At 41.1% G+C, this 15670-nt stretch overlaps 1 long non-coding RNA gene across 1 annotated transcript in view; it reads right to left on the bottom strand.

Annotated features, from left to right (window-relative positions):
• Positions 1-15580, bottom strand: part of LOC129046348 (uncharacterized) — a 28856-nt gene extending 13276 nt beyond the window's left edge. Inside the window, exons 1-2 of the long non-coding RNA XR_008507468.2 lie at positions 15147-15580; positions 8465-8581 (exon numbers count right to left, since the gene is read on the bottom strand). This is a non-coding gene — a long non-coding RNA (uncharacterized LOC129046348). The remainder of the gene's footprint in view (positions 1-8464; positions 8582-15146) is intronic.
• Between the last annotated feature and the right edge of the window lie 90 nt (positions 15581-15670).

Raw genomic sequence — 15670 nt, 5'->3', positions numbered from 1 at the left:
GCAGACACTTAACGATTGAGCCACCCAGGCGCCCAGCACTCAGTTATTTTAAACAACTGGTCATGTGCCTCCCCATTGAAACCCTTCAATGCAGTCTATTGCTCTTAGAAGAAAGACCAAAATTTACACCTGAAACTAATATAACACTGTATGTTAATTATACTGAAATTAAAAAAAAAGAAAGAATAAGGGCCAGAATGGCAACTTCCATCTAGTCCCAGTAACAGGGACTAGATAAAGCTTTCTGCCTTAAAAAGGAGGACAGGGGCGCCTGGGTGGCTCAGCCGTTAAGAGTCTGCCTTCGGCTCAGGTCTTGATCCCAGGGCCCTGGGATCGAGCCCCACATCGGGCCGCCTGCTCGGCGGGAAGCCTGTTTCTCCCTCTCCCACTCCCCCTGCTTCTGTTCCTGCTCTCGCTAACTCTCTCTCTGTCAAATAAATAAATAAAATCTTTTAAAAAAAGGAGGACAAAATTGCGAAAATGGTTTTCAAACATTAAATAATAGGCAGCCTGGGACAGACAGTAATCCCTAGAGCAGGGAGATGAGCTCTACAATTGTCCTGGCTACTGCCTAGAGAGAGTTTCTAGGCCACAGTACAGGAAGAGTGAATCCAAATGGAGCCTGTATGTCTTCTTAAATTAAGGAAGCAAACTTCAGTCTTTGGGGAGGCTGAGGCAGCTGGAATTTGCAGTGTAGAAGACCTGAGAGAAGAGAGTTGACGAAGACTGAATTCTGGAGATACGCAGAGGGTTCCAGCTAGTACTGATTCCAACTAATACCAGCTCACATGTAGGAGGAAGCTACCAAGGCCAAAAAAATGACCACCAGAAAGTCAAGTAGAACAATCCTCTGAGCTCACTCAGGAACTAGCAGGCTTCATGTTCCCACCAGTCAGATTGGAAAGACTTCCTAACACAGAACATCAGCAGAGTTCTCAGAAAATTATCTCACTAGTGCAACAGAATTGACCTAGACTAAAGGCTGTTCTGGACCCATCTAACAAAACTTAAAAGCTAGCTTTAAAAAGATTAAATTGTTTCCAAGTTCACTTAATTGAATCCCAGAACAAAGCCCAAAAATATATAAAGGAATTTTTTAAAAATCCAACACCCAACAATGTAAAATTCACATTGTCATCAAATCAAAAATAACCAGGAATGCAAAAAGCAAGAAAATACAACTCTGGTGAAGATTTGTGCACTGTTGGTAGAAAAGTAAATTGGTACAGCCACTCTGAAAAACAATATGGAATTTACTTTAAAATTGGGTGGCTCAGTTATTAAACCTTTAGCTCGGGTCATGATCCCAGAGTCCTGGGATCGAGCCCCGCATCGAGCTCCCTGCTCTGTGGGAAGCCTGCTCCTCCCTCTCCCTCTCCCTCTCCCACACCCCCTGCTTGTGTTCCCTCTCTCGCTGTGTCTTTCTCTGTCAAATAAATAAATAAAATCTTAAGAAAAAATAGATGAATGGATAAAGAACATGTGGTATTTATACACAATGAAATATTACTTTGCCATTTAAAAAAGAATGAAATCTTGCCATTTGTGACAACATGGATGGACCTAGAAGGTATTATGCTAAGTGAAATAAGTCAGACAGAGAAAAACAAATACCATATGATTTCACTTATATGTGGAATCTAAAAAACAAAACCAGCAAACAATGACAAAGAGAAACAGTTTATAAATACAGAGGATAAACTAGTGGTTGCTAGAGGTAGGCGGGAGGATGGGTGAAATAGATGAAGAGGATTAAGAGATACAAACTTCGAGTTATAAAATAAAGTCAGGGATAAAAGAACAGCATAGGGAATACAATCAATAATATTGTAATAACTTTGGTGACAGAAGGTAACTACACTCATTGTGGTGAGCATTTCATAATGTATATAATTAGTGAATCATTATGTTGTACACCTGAAACTAATATATGTCAACTATACTTCAGTTAAAAATTGTTTAAAATTAAAAATACAACTCATATGAGAAGAAAGATCAATTTATAGAAACTGACCCAGAAAAGAGAAAAATGATACAATTAGCAGACAATGATTATAAAACAGCTATTATAAATATGCTCTAGGGGCGCCTGGGTGGCTCAGTCATTAAGCGTCTGCCTTCAGCTCAGGTCATGATCCCAGGGTCCTGGGATCAAGTCCCACATCGGGCTCCCTGCTCAGCAGGAGGCCTGCTTCTCCCTCTCCCACTCCCCCTGCTTGTGTTCCCTCTCTCGCTGTCTCTTTCTCTGTCAAATAAATAAATAAAAAATCTTTAAAAAAAAAAAAAGATGTAAAAAATAAATAAATAAATAAATATGCTCTAGTTGTTCAAGAAGGAGAGACATATAAGATATAAAAAAGGACATATATTGAACTTTTAGATCTCAAGACTATAATTTCTGACATGAAAAATATACTAGATGGGATTAACATCAGATTAGATATTTTAGAAGAAATTATTATTGAATTTGAAGATGCTGCAATAGAAACTATTCAAAATGAAACAGAAAAAAGACCCCCCCCAAAATTTTTTTTTTCCAAAAAAAATTTTTAAATAAGCTCTACACCCAATGTGGGGCTTGAATTAATGACCCCAAGATCAAGAGTCACATGCTCTTGCAACTGAGTCAGCTAGGTGCTCTAAGAGTAAAAAAAACTAATGATGTAACAATGAGGACTAGAGTAATCAAAGGAAAAAGAGAGAAAGAGATTACCAATATTAGGAATGAGAGTGAAGGTAATATTACAGAGCCTATAGACATTAAAAAGATAATAAGGAAATTATCATAATTTCATACCAATAAATTTGACAACTTAGAGCAAACGAACACATTCCTTGAACAGAAACTATCAGAGCTAGATAACCTGATAACTTGAATTCAGTTTTGTATATTGGTTTGTACCCTGTAAACTTGATGAACTTTTTTATTGTTCTAATAGTTTCTTTTTCATGGATTCCTTGAGATTTTCTATATACAAGATCACTTCGTGCACAAATGGAGATAGTTTTGCTTTTCCTTTACAATCTGGATGCTTTTATTCCATTTTGTTGCCTAATTGCTCTGATTAGAACACCTAACACAATGTTGAAAAGAAGCAGACTTCCTTGTCTTGTTTTTGATCTTAGGGGACAGCATCCAGTTTTCACCATTAAGTATGATGTTAGCTGTGGGTTTTCTGCAGATGTCCTTTATCAGGTTGGAAAAATCTTTTCTTTTCCTAGCTTGTTGAGGGTTTTTTTTTTTCTTTTAAAGATTTTATTTATTTATTTGACACACAGAGAGAAAACAAGCAGGGGGAGTGACAAGCAGAGGGAGAGGGAGAAGCAGGCTCCCGCTGAGCAAGGAGCCCAATTTGGGGCCCGATCCCAAGACCCTGAGATCATGACCTGAGCCAAAGGCAGCCACTCAACCGACTGAGCCACCCAGGTGCCCCAAGGGCTTTTTTTTTTTTTTTAAGATTTTATTTATTTATTTGATTGGGGGGGAGAGAGAGAGCACACAAGTGGCGGGAAGGGAAGAGGGAGAGGAAGAAGTTTAGCAGGAGCCTGATGCAGGGCTTCATCCCAGGACCCTGGGATCATGACCTGAGCTGAAGGCAGCTGCTTAACCGACTGAGCCACCCTGGTGCCCCTTGTTGAGGGGTTTTTATCATGAAAGTGTAGTATTGGAATTTACCAAGCGCTTTTTCTACATATATTGAGATTGATCATTTGATTTTTGTTTTTTACTCTGTTGTTATGATTTCTTTTTTTTTTTTTTAAGATTTTATTTATTTATTTGACAGAGAGAGAGACAGTGAGAGAAGGAACACAAGCAGGGGGAGTGGGAGAGGGAAAAGCAGGCTTCCCGCTGAGCAGGGAGCCCGATGCGGGGCTCGATCCCAGGACCCCAGGATCATGACCTGAGCCGAAGGCAGACGCTTAACAACTGAGCCACCCAGGCACCCCTGTTGTTATGATTTCTTAATTGGTTTTCATATGTTAAACCAACCTTGCATTTTTCAGGTAAATCTTGGTCATGGTGTATAATTTTTTTTTTTTTTTTTTTTAAGTAGGCTCCACACTGAATGCGGAGCCCAATACTGGACTTGAACTCAAGACTTGAGATCAAGACCTGAGCTGAGATCAAGAGTCAGACACAACCCACTCAGCCACCCAGGTGCCCTGTAATTCTTTTTTTTAGGTTACTGGGTTCAGTTTGTTAGTACCTTGTTGAAGATTTTTTGCACCCATACTCCTAAGAGATATTAGCCCGCAGTATGTTTTTTCTTGTCATGTCTTTGTCTAGCTTTGATCATTGTTTTTCAGTAAATTTGAGAACATTTCTTATTTCTTCAAATATTTTTATCTGCTCTTTTCTCTCTCTCCTCTCTTCTGATACTCCCAATATGTATGTTTTTATGAAATGTGTCCCACATTTCTCTGAGGCTCATCTCTCTTCATTCCTTTTGTTCTCTTTGTTCTTCAGTTTGCATAACCTCTATTGACCTATCTTCAAGTTTACTTATTCCTTCTTCTGCAGTTCAAATGTACTGTTGAGCCCCTCTCATGAGTTTTAAATTTCCATTCATTTTAATTTTCAACTTCATAGTTTCCTTTTTTTTATGATTTCTACATCTTTATTGATATTTGAAGGAACATTGTCATTATACCTACCTTTACTTCTTTAATTATGGCTTCCTTTATTTCTGTGAACATGTTCATAATAGCTTCTTTGATGTCTTTTTCTGATAAATCTGATATCTGGTCACTCTCTTAGACAAGTTCTGCTGCCTGCTTTTTCCTGGGGTATGGTCAAACTATTCTGTTTCTTTGCATTTGTCATAGTTTTTGTTGGAAACTGGATGTTTCAGACAATATATTGTAGCTTGTAGTAACTCTGAGTATTGGTCCTCACTGCTTTCTGGGACTTGTTACATGCTTATTTATTTAGGGCCTGGCTGGATTATTTCAATGACATCTCCCCTCCTTACTATGCCCTTGCATGGTGGTAAGCCTCTGGTGTTGCTCCTCAGAAAAAGGGCAGTTTTGGGTATGCCCACAATTACACTGAAATGACAGTGGTTTTGGTAGAGCTGTCTTCCTCTCGTTCCTTGAGACCACACCCAGCTGTTAAACATCACTAATTTCCAGCTGATTGCTCTATTTTTAAGTTTGCGCCTGGGCATAAATTGGTCTACAAATTACTCCAGTCAAGGTTCACTTGAAGGAAGAGTTTCTGAGTTCAGTGTTTGATATTTTTTCTGACCTCAGCTGTCATTTCCAGTTCTCTTATAAAAACCAGCCTATAGTTTAGCTTGTGTCAGAGATCTCCTCTCGATTGCCTTTCATTATAACCTGCACTTTGGTTGTGGGTACTCTTAGACTTGATCATCTCCATGCTCTGTTGCAAATGAAGTCAGTTCTTTTGGGAAGAGATTAGTAAAGTTATCTTTTTTATGATATGCTTCTCCTACCAGGCAAAATCTCTGAGCAAGGGTTCTAAAGCCAGGGAAGGCAAGCTTCTCTCTGAATAACATGCCCACTCTAGGAGCCAAGTGCTTGTTGTTGGGGTGGGGGGTGCACAGTGCAGCCCTATGGGATCTTCTTGGCTTGCTTCTCTTGGCATGGACCCACTACTTTATGAGCCAGGGCAAGGATGATCACAGTCTCGGTATTCTCAGCATGTTACACCCATAGTAGAGCCTCCATTTCATGAGTGGGAGCTGGGCAGAAGAAAGGAGTCCCACTTCTCAACCATACTTACTCAGGACTTAGCCTCAAAACAAGTGGATGGGGGAAGGATGAGAAAAGCTGATGTTCTGCTCCTCCCAGAAAGAAAGTCCTCCCACTCGGACCTGGGGGAATAAGAAACCCTACAGTCTCTGCCTTGCTGAACTGGGGAAAAGTGAGGGGGTTGTCTTGGTTCATTCAGTACTAAAGACTCTTGCCCTTCTTACCCAATTTTCACACATTTTCTTGAATAGATGTTTCTTCATGTTTTGTTTATACTTAGGGCCATTTCTAGAGGCTTTAAATGCCTTTTTTTTTTAAGATCTTATTTTTGAGTAATCTCTACACCCAACATGGCTCAAACCTACAACCCTGAGATCAAGAGCAGCATGTTCACTCAGTGAGCCAACCAGACACTTCTAAATGATTGGTTTTTGAAAATAATTTTTACAGATTCATTGGTGAGTAGGTCAGTGGAAACTCCTCGCACTATCATGCCAGATGTCAATCTCCAGCTGTTAAAAATTTTTAAGTATATAACACAAAAAATTCAATGGTCTATATTTGGTATAGGAGTTTTTGTATCATGTTTGCATGTGATAAAAATAATAATTATATATAATTGTAATATACTTAAAATAATAAGGGGTGCCTAGCTGGCTCAGTCGGTAGAGCATGGGATTCTTGATCTCGGTGTTGTAGGTTCAAGCCCTATGTTGGGTGTAGAGATTGCTAAAAATAAAATCTTAAAAAATCTTTTAAAAAGTATATATATATTTATATATAAATAATATATAACATATATGTAATAAAAATGATTTTTAAAATTCAGATTAGGTTTTTTGAAGGTATTATATGCATAAAATATTAGGGAATATATTTTCTTTTACCTTTTGTTGTCCCTTAGTCCTCTTCTTCGTGTTCCATTTTTTTATTATTATATGTAGTATTTATAAATATTAATCTTAATAGAAGCAGGGTCTGTTTTTTTCTAAATCAGAGAACATCAAACCTCCTTCCTTCAATTGGGAATTAAGCATTACTCCAAATACACTAGTTGGCATGATTAGGTTTTTATTATACATTGTGACTATAGGAGAGTGATTTACTAACTACACTGTATCCAGTTCTTTAAAAGAAAGGTTTTGTCAGTGGACTTAGAACTGCTTCTTCTGAACTTTGAAGTCATAACCTGACATCCCACTCATTGTTTATCTTGCTATGTATGCTGTTATGGTCCATGCCCTAAGTGCTCTGTGTGTATGTGTTTTATTAAAGAAAGTAGATGATTAGCTTAGTGGGTGTAATTTACTATTAATTCACTGCCTATAAAGACATTAGCTCTCAAATCCCATTCATTGTAAACAACATCATTTTTGGCTAACTGGAAAACAATATTTATAATTCATTACCTAATTTACTAAGCACCCATTCTGTATGAGGTACTTTGCTTTTGAGATTTACACAGCAGTAAAAATTAAGATGAAGATAAGCTAAGATTTATTAACTAGTAGTGAAAATAGAAATTATTTCTTCTGGATACTTGGGCCATTCATCCTGGGTCCTTTTATTTTTTTTTATTTTTAAAGATTTTTTTAAAAGATTTTATTTATTCATTTGAGAGAGAGAGAGACAGAGAGCACATAAGCAGCGGGAGAGACAGAGGGAGAAGGAGAAGCGGAGCTGGGAGCCTGATGTGGGTCTCAATCCCAGGACCCTGAGAGAATGACCTGAGCCAAAGGCAGACGCTTAACCATTTCAGTTACCCAGGCACCCCTAAAGATTTATTTATTTATTTATTTTTAAAGATTTATTTATTTATTTGAGAGAGAGAGAGAGTACAAGCAGGAGAAGGAGCAGGCAGAGCTCGGAGAAGGAGAAGCAGGCTCCCCGGCTGAGCAGGGAGCCTGATGCGGGGCTGGATCCCAGTGATTTCTTCTGGATGGTGAGATTTTTTTTAATACATTTCTCAAGCTGGAAGTGTTCTACAGTGTACAATTACTTCTATTCTAAGCAGTGAAAAGTAAACTTTGCTTAAAACACAACTCTTTGGGGCGCCTGGGTGGCTCAGTGGGGCGCCATGGGGCTCCTTGCTCAGCAGGAAGCCTGCTTCTCCCTCTGCCTGCCGCTCCCCCTGCTTGTGTTCCCTCTCACTCTCTCTCTGTGTCAAATAAATAAATAAAATCTTTAATTAAAAAAAAAAAACAGGGTGCCTGGGTGGCTCAGTTGGTTAAGCAACTGCCTTCGGCTCAGGTCATGATCCTGGAGTCCCGGGATCGAGTCCCGCATCGGACTCCCTGCTCAGCGGGGAGTCTGCTTCTCCCTCTGACCTTCCCCCTCTCGTGCTCTCTCTTTCTCATTCTCTCTCTCAAATAAATAAATAAAATCTTTAAAAAAACAAAACAAAACAAAAAACACGGCGCCTGGGTGGCTCAGTTGGTTAAGTGACTGCCTTCGGCTCAGGTCATGATCCTGGAGTCCCAGGACTGAGTCCCGAGTCGGGCTCCCTGCTGAGCAGGAAGTCTGCTTCTCCCTCTGACCCACCCCCGTCTCATGCTCTCTCTATCTCATTCTCTCTCAAATAAATTAATAAAAAAAAATAAATAAAAAAACCCCACAACTCCTTTCCTCTTCCAACTTGGAATTAAAATGCTGGACTTAGCTACCGGCTGACAATGGAGAGCAGGAGAGGGAGTGTTTACCAAGACACAGTGTTAACAGCAGAGCCTTGACTAGAAACAAGTCCTCCTACCTTCAAGTCTTCGTCCTTCTCTGGCTAGAGGGAGCAGGCTGTTCCAGGGGCTTTTTTTTGTCTGTGCTCATTGGCCTACCCAGGTTCCTGGCTTCTTTATCTCTAAGTCTGGAATATCTGAGGCAAAAAGAAAACTCATCACCATGTCATTCTTGGGTCCCAAGGCCCCTAGCCAGTCTGACTTCTTTTCTACACCCTTCAGAAAAGGGTTTTATACATAGTGTCTAGGGGTTTGGGTTGTACTTACTAGGAGGAATGGGGAAATATACTTCTAGTCCATCTTCCTGGGATTTATAATTTTGTATTATTCTCCTTCTCCCCCTCCCCCTCTTTCTCCTCCTTCTCTTCCTTCTCCTTTTATTTTTTAAAAGAGGGCCCACAGATTTGCAATAAGTTTCAAGCCAAACTGGATCCACCTCTGGTATTGGCACATGATAAGAAATCAATAAATATTTTTAAATGGGTAAATGACTTGATCCCATAATTATGGTATTTAACATTGAATCCTACAAGGAATGGTGTCACTCAACTATGGGAAAATTACAAGAAAAAAAATCTAATTGGAAACACCCCTCAAGCAGTGATGCTAACTGGATATTCTGATTAATGCTTTTTGGTTTTGTTTTTGTTTTGTTTTGAATTTTTTTTATTTTATATATTTATTTGAGAGAGAAAGACAGAAATAGTGAGAAAGAGCACGAGTGGGGAGGAGAAGGAGAAGCAGACTCTCCACTTAGCAGGGAGCCCGATGTGGGGCTCCATCCCAGGACACTGGGATCATGACCTGAGCTGAACACAGACACTCAGCCTACTGAGCCACCCAGGCACCCCTGCCTTTTGGTTTTGGAAAAAAAAAAAGAACTGAAACAAAAAAAGCAGCTAAGTGGTAACCAATTGAGGGTGCTGCTTAAGGGCTCTCAGGTACATTTATAATCAGCACAAGATTTTGCCTTTCATCTAAATCCTGAAGAGAAGCCTCACTGATCATCTGTTCCAGCAGTCCCCAAATTTAGCTGCATCCTGAAATCATTTAGCAAGCTTATTTCCAAGTGCAAAAGAGATGGAAGATTTTGTACACACCCTCCTGGTAATTATTAAATTATATACTCTTTGGACTTCCAAGCACCAATTTATATTTGGCTCCTGACAAACTACAACTGAAAAGGCCAGAGGAACTTAAAAACAAGGAAAAAATCTGCATCAACAAGTCGACATAATCCAAATGCTCCAAACTTAAAAAAAATTCTGCTAAGCGGAGTGTTGAATGAGACGAGATTGAGCCACCCAGGCGCCCCAGAAAGTAACATTTAAACCAGGAGAGAAGCAAGCATGTGTTTATTTGGGCACAGAGCACGGCAGGCAAACTGAGCAGCTGTGCAGAGGTCCTGAGGCAGGCATGTGCCTGATATGTTAATGGAACAGGTGAATGCTAGTGTGGCTGGAATGGAAAGATGGAAAGGTAGAGTGTGCAGAGGCTTAATCTGTGGCATAATCTGACTTACGGTTCAAGGACTACTCTAGCAGCCTTTTTAAAAGACCGAGAAGGGTGGGGACAAAGAGAAAAAGCAAGGTCAATGAGGAAGCTACTGCATCAGTCCAGGCAAGAGACAACAGAGACTCAGGCCAGAGTAATAGGAAGGGAGGTAGTGGGACATGGTCAGATTTTGGATATATTTGGAAAATGGAACCAACAGGTTTTCTCATGAATTGGGTGTAGGGAGTGAGAGAAAGGGAAAAGAAAAGGATGACTCCAGGACTTTTGGCCTAAGCTACTAGAGAGTCGGCACTGCCATCAGCTGAGCTGGAGAAAGTCGGGGTGGAACAGATTTAGAGGGGGAAGACTTGGAGTTTGGTTTTGGACATGTTAAGTGTGGGATGTCTACTGGACCTCCGAGTGGAGATGCAGAGCTGGCAGCAGATATGGGGCTGGAGTGTTAAGGAAATACTTAGAGGTATAATTTTGGAAGTTTCAAGAGGTTTTTACAAACATGAGATTAGATGAGGGCGTGAGTAATAGAGAAGAGGACAGGGCTGCCTGGGTGGCTCGGTTGAGCGACTGCCTTCGGCTCGGGTCGTGATCCCAGGGGTCCTGGGATCGAGCCCCGCATCAGGCTCCCCGCTCCTCGGGGAGCCTGCTTCTCCCTCTCTCTCTGCCTCTGCCACTCCCCCTGCATGTGCTCTTTCTCTCTCTCTGTCAAATAAATAAGTGGAATCTTAAAAAAAAAAAAAAAGAAGTCATAGGAGCTACTCCCTGGCTCCCACCACTTACTAAAAAAAAAAAAAAAAAAGAAAAGGAAAGAACAGAGGACCGAGCCCTGGGACACTTGAACATTAGTAGGCAGGGAGAAGAGCTATCAGAGGAAAGGAGACAGAAGAATAACAACCAGTGAGACAGGAGGAATATTCAGAGTACTCAGCTTTGTGTTTACGCTATCGGCAAAGGCTATTCTTACCATTTTAGTTTTAGGATGTTAAAGATCGTTTGAGGAGCAAAGGCTATTCTTTTTTTTTTTTTTTTGACAGATAGAGAGAGATAGCGAGAGCAGGAACACAAGCAGGGGGAGTGGGAGAGGGAGAAGCAGGCTTCCCGCTGAGCAGGGAGCCCGATGCGGGGTTCGATCCCAGGACCCCGGGATCATGACCTGAGCCAAAGGCAGACCACTTAACGACCGACCGAGCCACCCAGGTGCCCCAGCAAAGGCTATTCTTGACTGATGTTGACCCTTGGGTAATATATGAACAGTATCTTGAATTCCCTTTTTTTTTTTTTTAAAGGATTTTACCTATTTATTTGACAGAGAGAGACACAGTGAGAGAGGGAACACAAGCAGCGGGAGTGGGAGAGAGAGAAGCAAACTTCCCACTGAGCAGGAAGTCTGATGTGGGGCTCCATCCCAGGACCCAGGGATCATGACCTGAGCCGAAGGCAGACGCTTAACCGACTGAGCCACCCAGGTGCCCCTTGAATTCCTTTTTAATTAGAGAAATTAAATGCTTATGAATCTAAAAAGTTTTGTAGCTTTAAATAGCCAGTGGTAATTTTTTAGACTTTGCACGTATTGCTTTGGAAGAAAAATGAAGCTATATCCATTTTAGGGGGGGGGGGACGGGGAGAAACACCATTTGTGAAAGAGAAAATGGTTGATCTAAGCCAAATTCTGGGGCCTTAATAAAATCATGGCAATGATGGTCATAGTTTATCTCTATTTATTAGCGTACCAGCCCAAAGTAGTCACACGACTTTGCTAGAGACATTATTGTGTTCTAAATATTAGTCAGGATATATATTAGCTTTTAATTAATTGATTAATTAATTGAAACTTGTATAGAACAAAAAAAGTAAAACAACTGTTTAGTGTATTTCACTGTTCCATGAGAAGGGTCATTGTTGATTTATAGTCTATATAAAGAACAAAGGAGATGGACTGTGGATAACTGGAATATTTCTACAAAATACTTATGGTAAGCATAGTTTATTATAATTCTTTCATAGCATCCATAGCTTTCAACTAATAAGAAAACTTAGAAAGTCCTGTATTTGAATTCGCATGAAGGGCTACTAATTTATTCCTCAATCTTCTATTATTTAAATATCCAAGTAAAATTGTACAGAAGTTTACATTAAAATTTTATGCTTCTTTAAAAAACAAAACAAAACTGGGGTGCCTGGGTGGCTTGGTCCTTAAGCATCAGCCTTCGGCTCAGGTCATGATCCCAGGGTCCTGGGATCAAGCCCTGAGTCGGCCTCCCTGCTGGGTGGGAAGCCTGCTTCTCCCTCTCCCACTCCCCTGCTTGTGTTCCCTCTCTTCCTCTCTCTCTGTCAAATAAATAAATAAAATCTTAAAAAAACAACAACAAAAAACTTAGGGGTTGCCTGGCTGGCTCAGTGGGTAAAGCTTGTGACTCTTGATCTCAGGGGTTGTCAGTTCAAGCCCCACATTGGGTGTAGAGATTACTTAAAATCTTTCAAAAATAATAATAAATAAAAATTTTAAAAACTTAGGATAATACCATTATATCAAGTATTCTATGTATAGAGAAAATTATACATTTTGGATGGATTTTTTTGCTTGATAGTTACTGCATCTGAAATATTTTTTTTTCAGGCATTCACAAAAATTGTTGATAACTAACTACAAACTAGCTTCTGAACTAAGTGCTGAGAATACAGTAGTGAAAAGACAAAAATTTCTGTGGTCTTGGAATTTACATTCTATGAAAAAAGTTCTATCAGGAAAAAGGAAACTTTAAGATTTTAGAGTAGTATTTCACTGACATTTTGCATTATAAGTATCAGTGGTGCATGTTAAATATGATGAAGATTTGTGTATTTTTACCATAATCTAAAAAATTATGGAGATTGTCAGGAACATCATACTAGAAGCAGGAAATCAAAAAGTGGGGTGGGGGCAGGAATCTGCATTTTTTTTTTAAAGTATAATGGTAGAAACCATTATGAGTAGAAAATTTTATTTTATTTTTTAAGATTTTTATTTATTTGACAGAGACACAGCGAGAGAGGGAGTGGGAGAGGGAAAAGCAGGCTTCCTGCTGAGCAGGGAGCCCGACGTGGGGCTCCATCCCAGGAGTCTGGGATCATGACCCGAGCCGAAGGCAGACGCTTAACAACTGAGCCACCCAGGCGCCCCTAGAAAATTTTATTTTAGACTGTGATATTTATTTTCTCTCTCTCTTTCTCTTTTAAGTAAGCATATATACTATATATATATATACTACTTCCTCTTTATCATCTATTGATGGACACTTAGGTTGTAAAGCTGTTATTTCTTTAAACTCTGTATTTTGATATAAGAATAATTAAGATATCTATTATTATATGCCTAACATTAGCTACTAAAAGAAATCTGGAAAATTAAAGTATGCTCTCTGCCCTGTACAATTTTCCAATTTTGTTAGGCAATCAACATGTGTGTGTTGAAAGCATTAGGTAATATCTGTACAAGCTGGAGGAGGGTGCACTAAATAGTAATGTACTTGGTAAGTGCCTTCGGTGGTCAGAGAGGGAATATATCAGAGTACAACCTGTCTAGTGAACAAGGTGGGTTTTGAGTTAGGCCTCCAAGGTGCACAGACTGTGGTTAGGTAGAGAAGAGGAAATACAGCATTTCAGGTGAGATAAACAAATATAGCACAAGCTGGTAAAAATTATTTGAAATGGTATATAAATTGTCAAAATGGTCATTAAGGTCACCTGTCTTTTTCAAAAGACTCAATACTAGTGTTTGTTAAGACTTGTTTTCAGAGTTTGGTAGGGGTTTTTTTCTCTCCCAAGCAGTGAGGATGAACACGTGTTTTTATTCAATTATGCAGCCTGGGATGACTAAAGTTAACTATCTGGTCTATTGAATGCCTGAAACTGGTCCTAAATTGTATCTTATTCCTGCAAGCAGGAACCAACTAAGAAATTACAGAGGAAATTCCTTGAACAGAAGTGAGGCCAGGGGGCGCCTGGGTGGCTCAGTCGTTAAGCATCTGCCTTCGGTTCAGGTCATGATCTCAGGGTCCTGGGATGGAGCCCCGCATCGGGCTCCCTGCTCCGCGGGAAGCCTGCTTCTCCCTCTCCCCCTCCCCCTGCTTGTGTTCCCTCTCTCGCTGTGTCTCTCTCTGTCAAATAAATAAATAAAATCTTTAAAAAAAAAAAAAAAAAAAAGAAGTGAGGCCAGGTTTTACAACCACCAGGGGGAGAGAGCATATTAAAAAAGGACTAACCAGTTGGCAACCTTTTCTGAATCTTCAGAACAGCAATTGCCGGAGTCCCAGGCACTAAACTGGGGTTCTAGGGTCACAGCTTCTAAAGTTTGTATTCTTTGAAACAACCACATGTATGTATTTTTAGTGTTGTATTCTTTGAACCACATGTAGGAGCTTCTTCCAATAAGCTAATGAATTCCCACCTTAAAATATTCTAATTTACAACCTGATCACACAGGCATCCTCCTTCTAACCAAACATTCTATGTACCAAAGGTTTAAAATCATTACAAAATACCCAAATTTGAAAAATTGGGCAAGTATCCGGCAGTTGAATTACTGGTCCCTTAGATCATTCAGCCTTTCAGAAGTACCCCAGCAGTGAACCCCTGGATTCCCTAGCTTCAAATTCCCGTTCACAACCCTTCCTTCCATCTTTCCTAGCCTTCACTCTCTTTGCATAGCAAACTCTGTCCCTACTCTCCTGACCCAGAGTTACTTTGGAGACGACACCGATTTCCTTGGCAGTCAGCCCCATGGCCAGCCAGCTGCCCTCCTAACCATGACCTCTAGACATTGCTCTCCTGGGCCAGATAAAGATTTGTTTTTTTACAGGGAGGGATGCGTGAAAAACTCAGTGCATTTGTCATCATGACATAATTTTAAGCACTAACCTTTCAGAACCAACTACTAAAATTCTGAACATGAATTAGCTTGTGTAATCTTCATTAAAAAACTCCACACCAGGGGTACCCCGGTGGCTCAACTGGTTAAGTTTCGGACTCTTCATTTCTGCTCAGGTCATATTCTTGGGGTCGTGGGATGGGCTCTGCACCCAGCCCAGAATCTGCTAGAGATTATCTCCCTCTCCCTCTGCTCCAAACCCTGCTCTCTATCTCTCTCAAATAAATAAATAAAATCTTCCAAAACAAAAACAAAAACCCCAACATCAACAACAAAAAACTCCACACCAGGGGCGACCGGGGTGGCTCAGTCGGTAAGCTTCGGACTCAGTCTCAGCTCAGGTCTTGATCGCAGGGTCCTGAGTTCAAGCCCCGTCGCGGTCCACGCTGGGTGTGGAGCCTACTTAAACACAAAGAACAAACAAAACCCAAACTCCACGCCACAGGTAGGGCACTGAGGCACAGAGCAGTTAAGCCACTTGCCGAGTCCCAGAGCTAATCCACGGTGGGACATGGTAGGCACCCAGGTGGCCTGAGCCTGCGGGGCGCTAACTGCCGCCGGCGCCGGGGAGACGCCGAGCAACGGTGGGAAGCGGGCCGCGTAGGTGCTGGCGCCGGTCCTGCGGCCCACACTGAAACGCTCCCTCCTTGGCTACCGCCCACGTCACGACCGCACAGCGCAGCCCAGGAGGGCGTGGGCCGCACCTTTTCCCGGCCCGCGGGGCTGCAGGTTACACACCGCCCCGGCAGGCACGTGACCCGTGGAGTGTGGCGCGCGGCGCCCTGGGCGGGCCGGGGGCGGGACCTGACGG

The sequence above is a fragment of the Mirounga angustirostris genome, unplaced genomic scaffold, assembly GCF_029215605.1.
Source record: "Mirounga angustirostris isolate CCGP_5_RB_7025 unplaced genomic scaffold, mMirAng1.0.hap1 SCAF_13, whole genome shotgun sequence".
Lineage (NCBI taxonomy): Eukaryota > Metazoa > Chordata > Mammalia > Carnivora > Phocidae > Mirounga > Mirounga angustirostris.
This window is presented reverse-complemented; position numbering and strand designations above follow the sequence as displayed.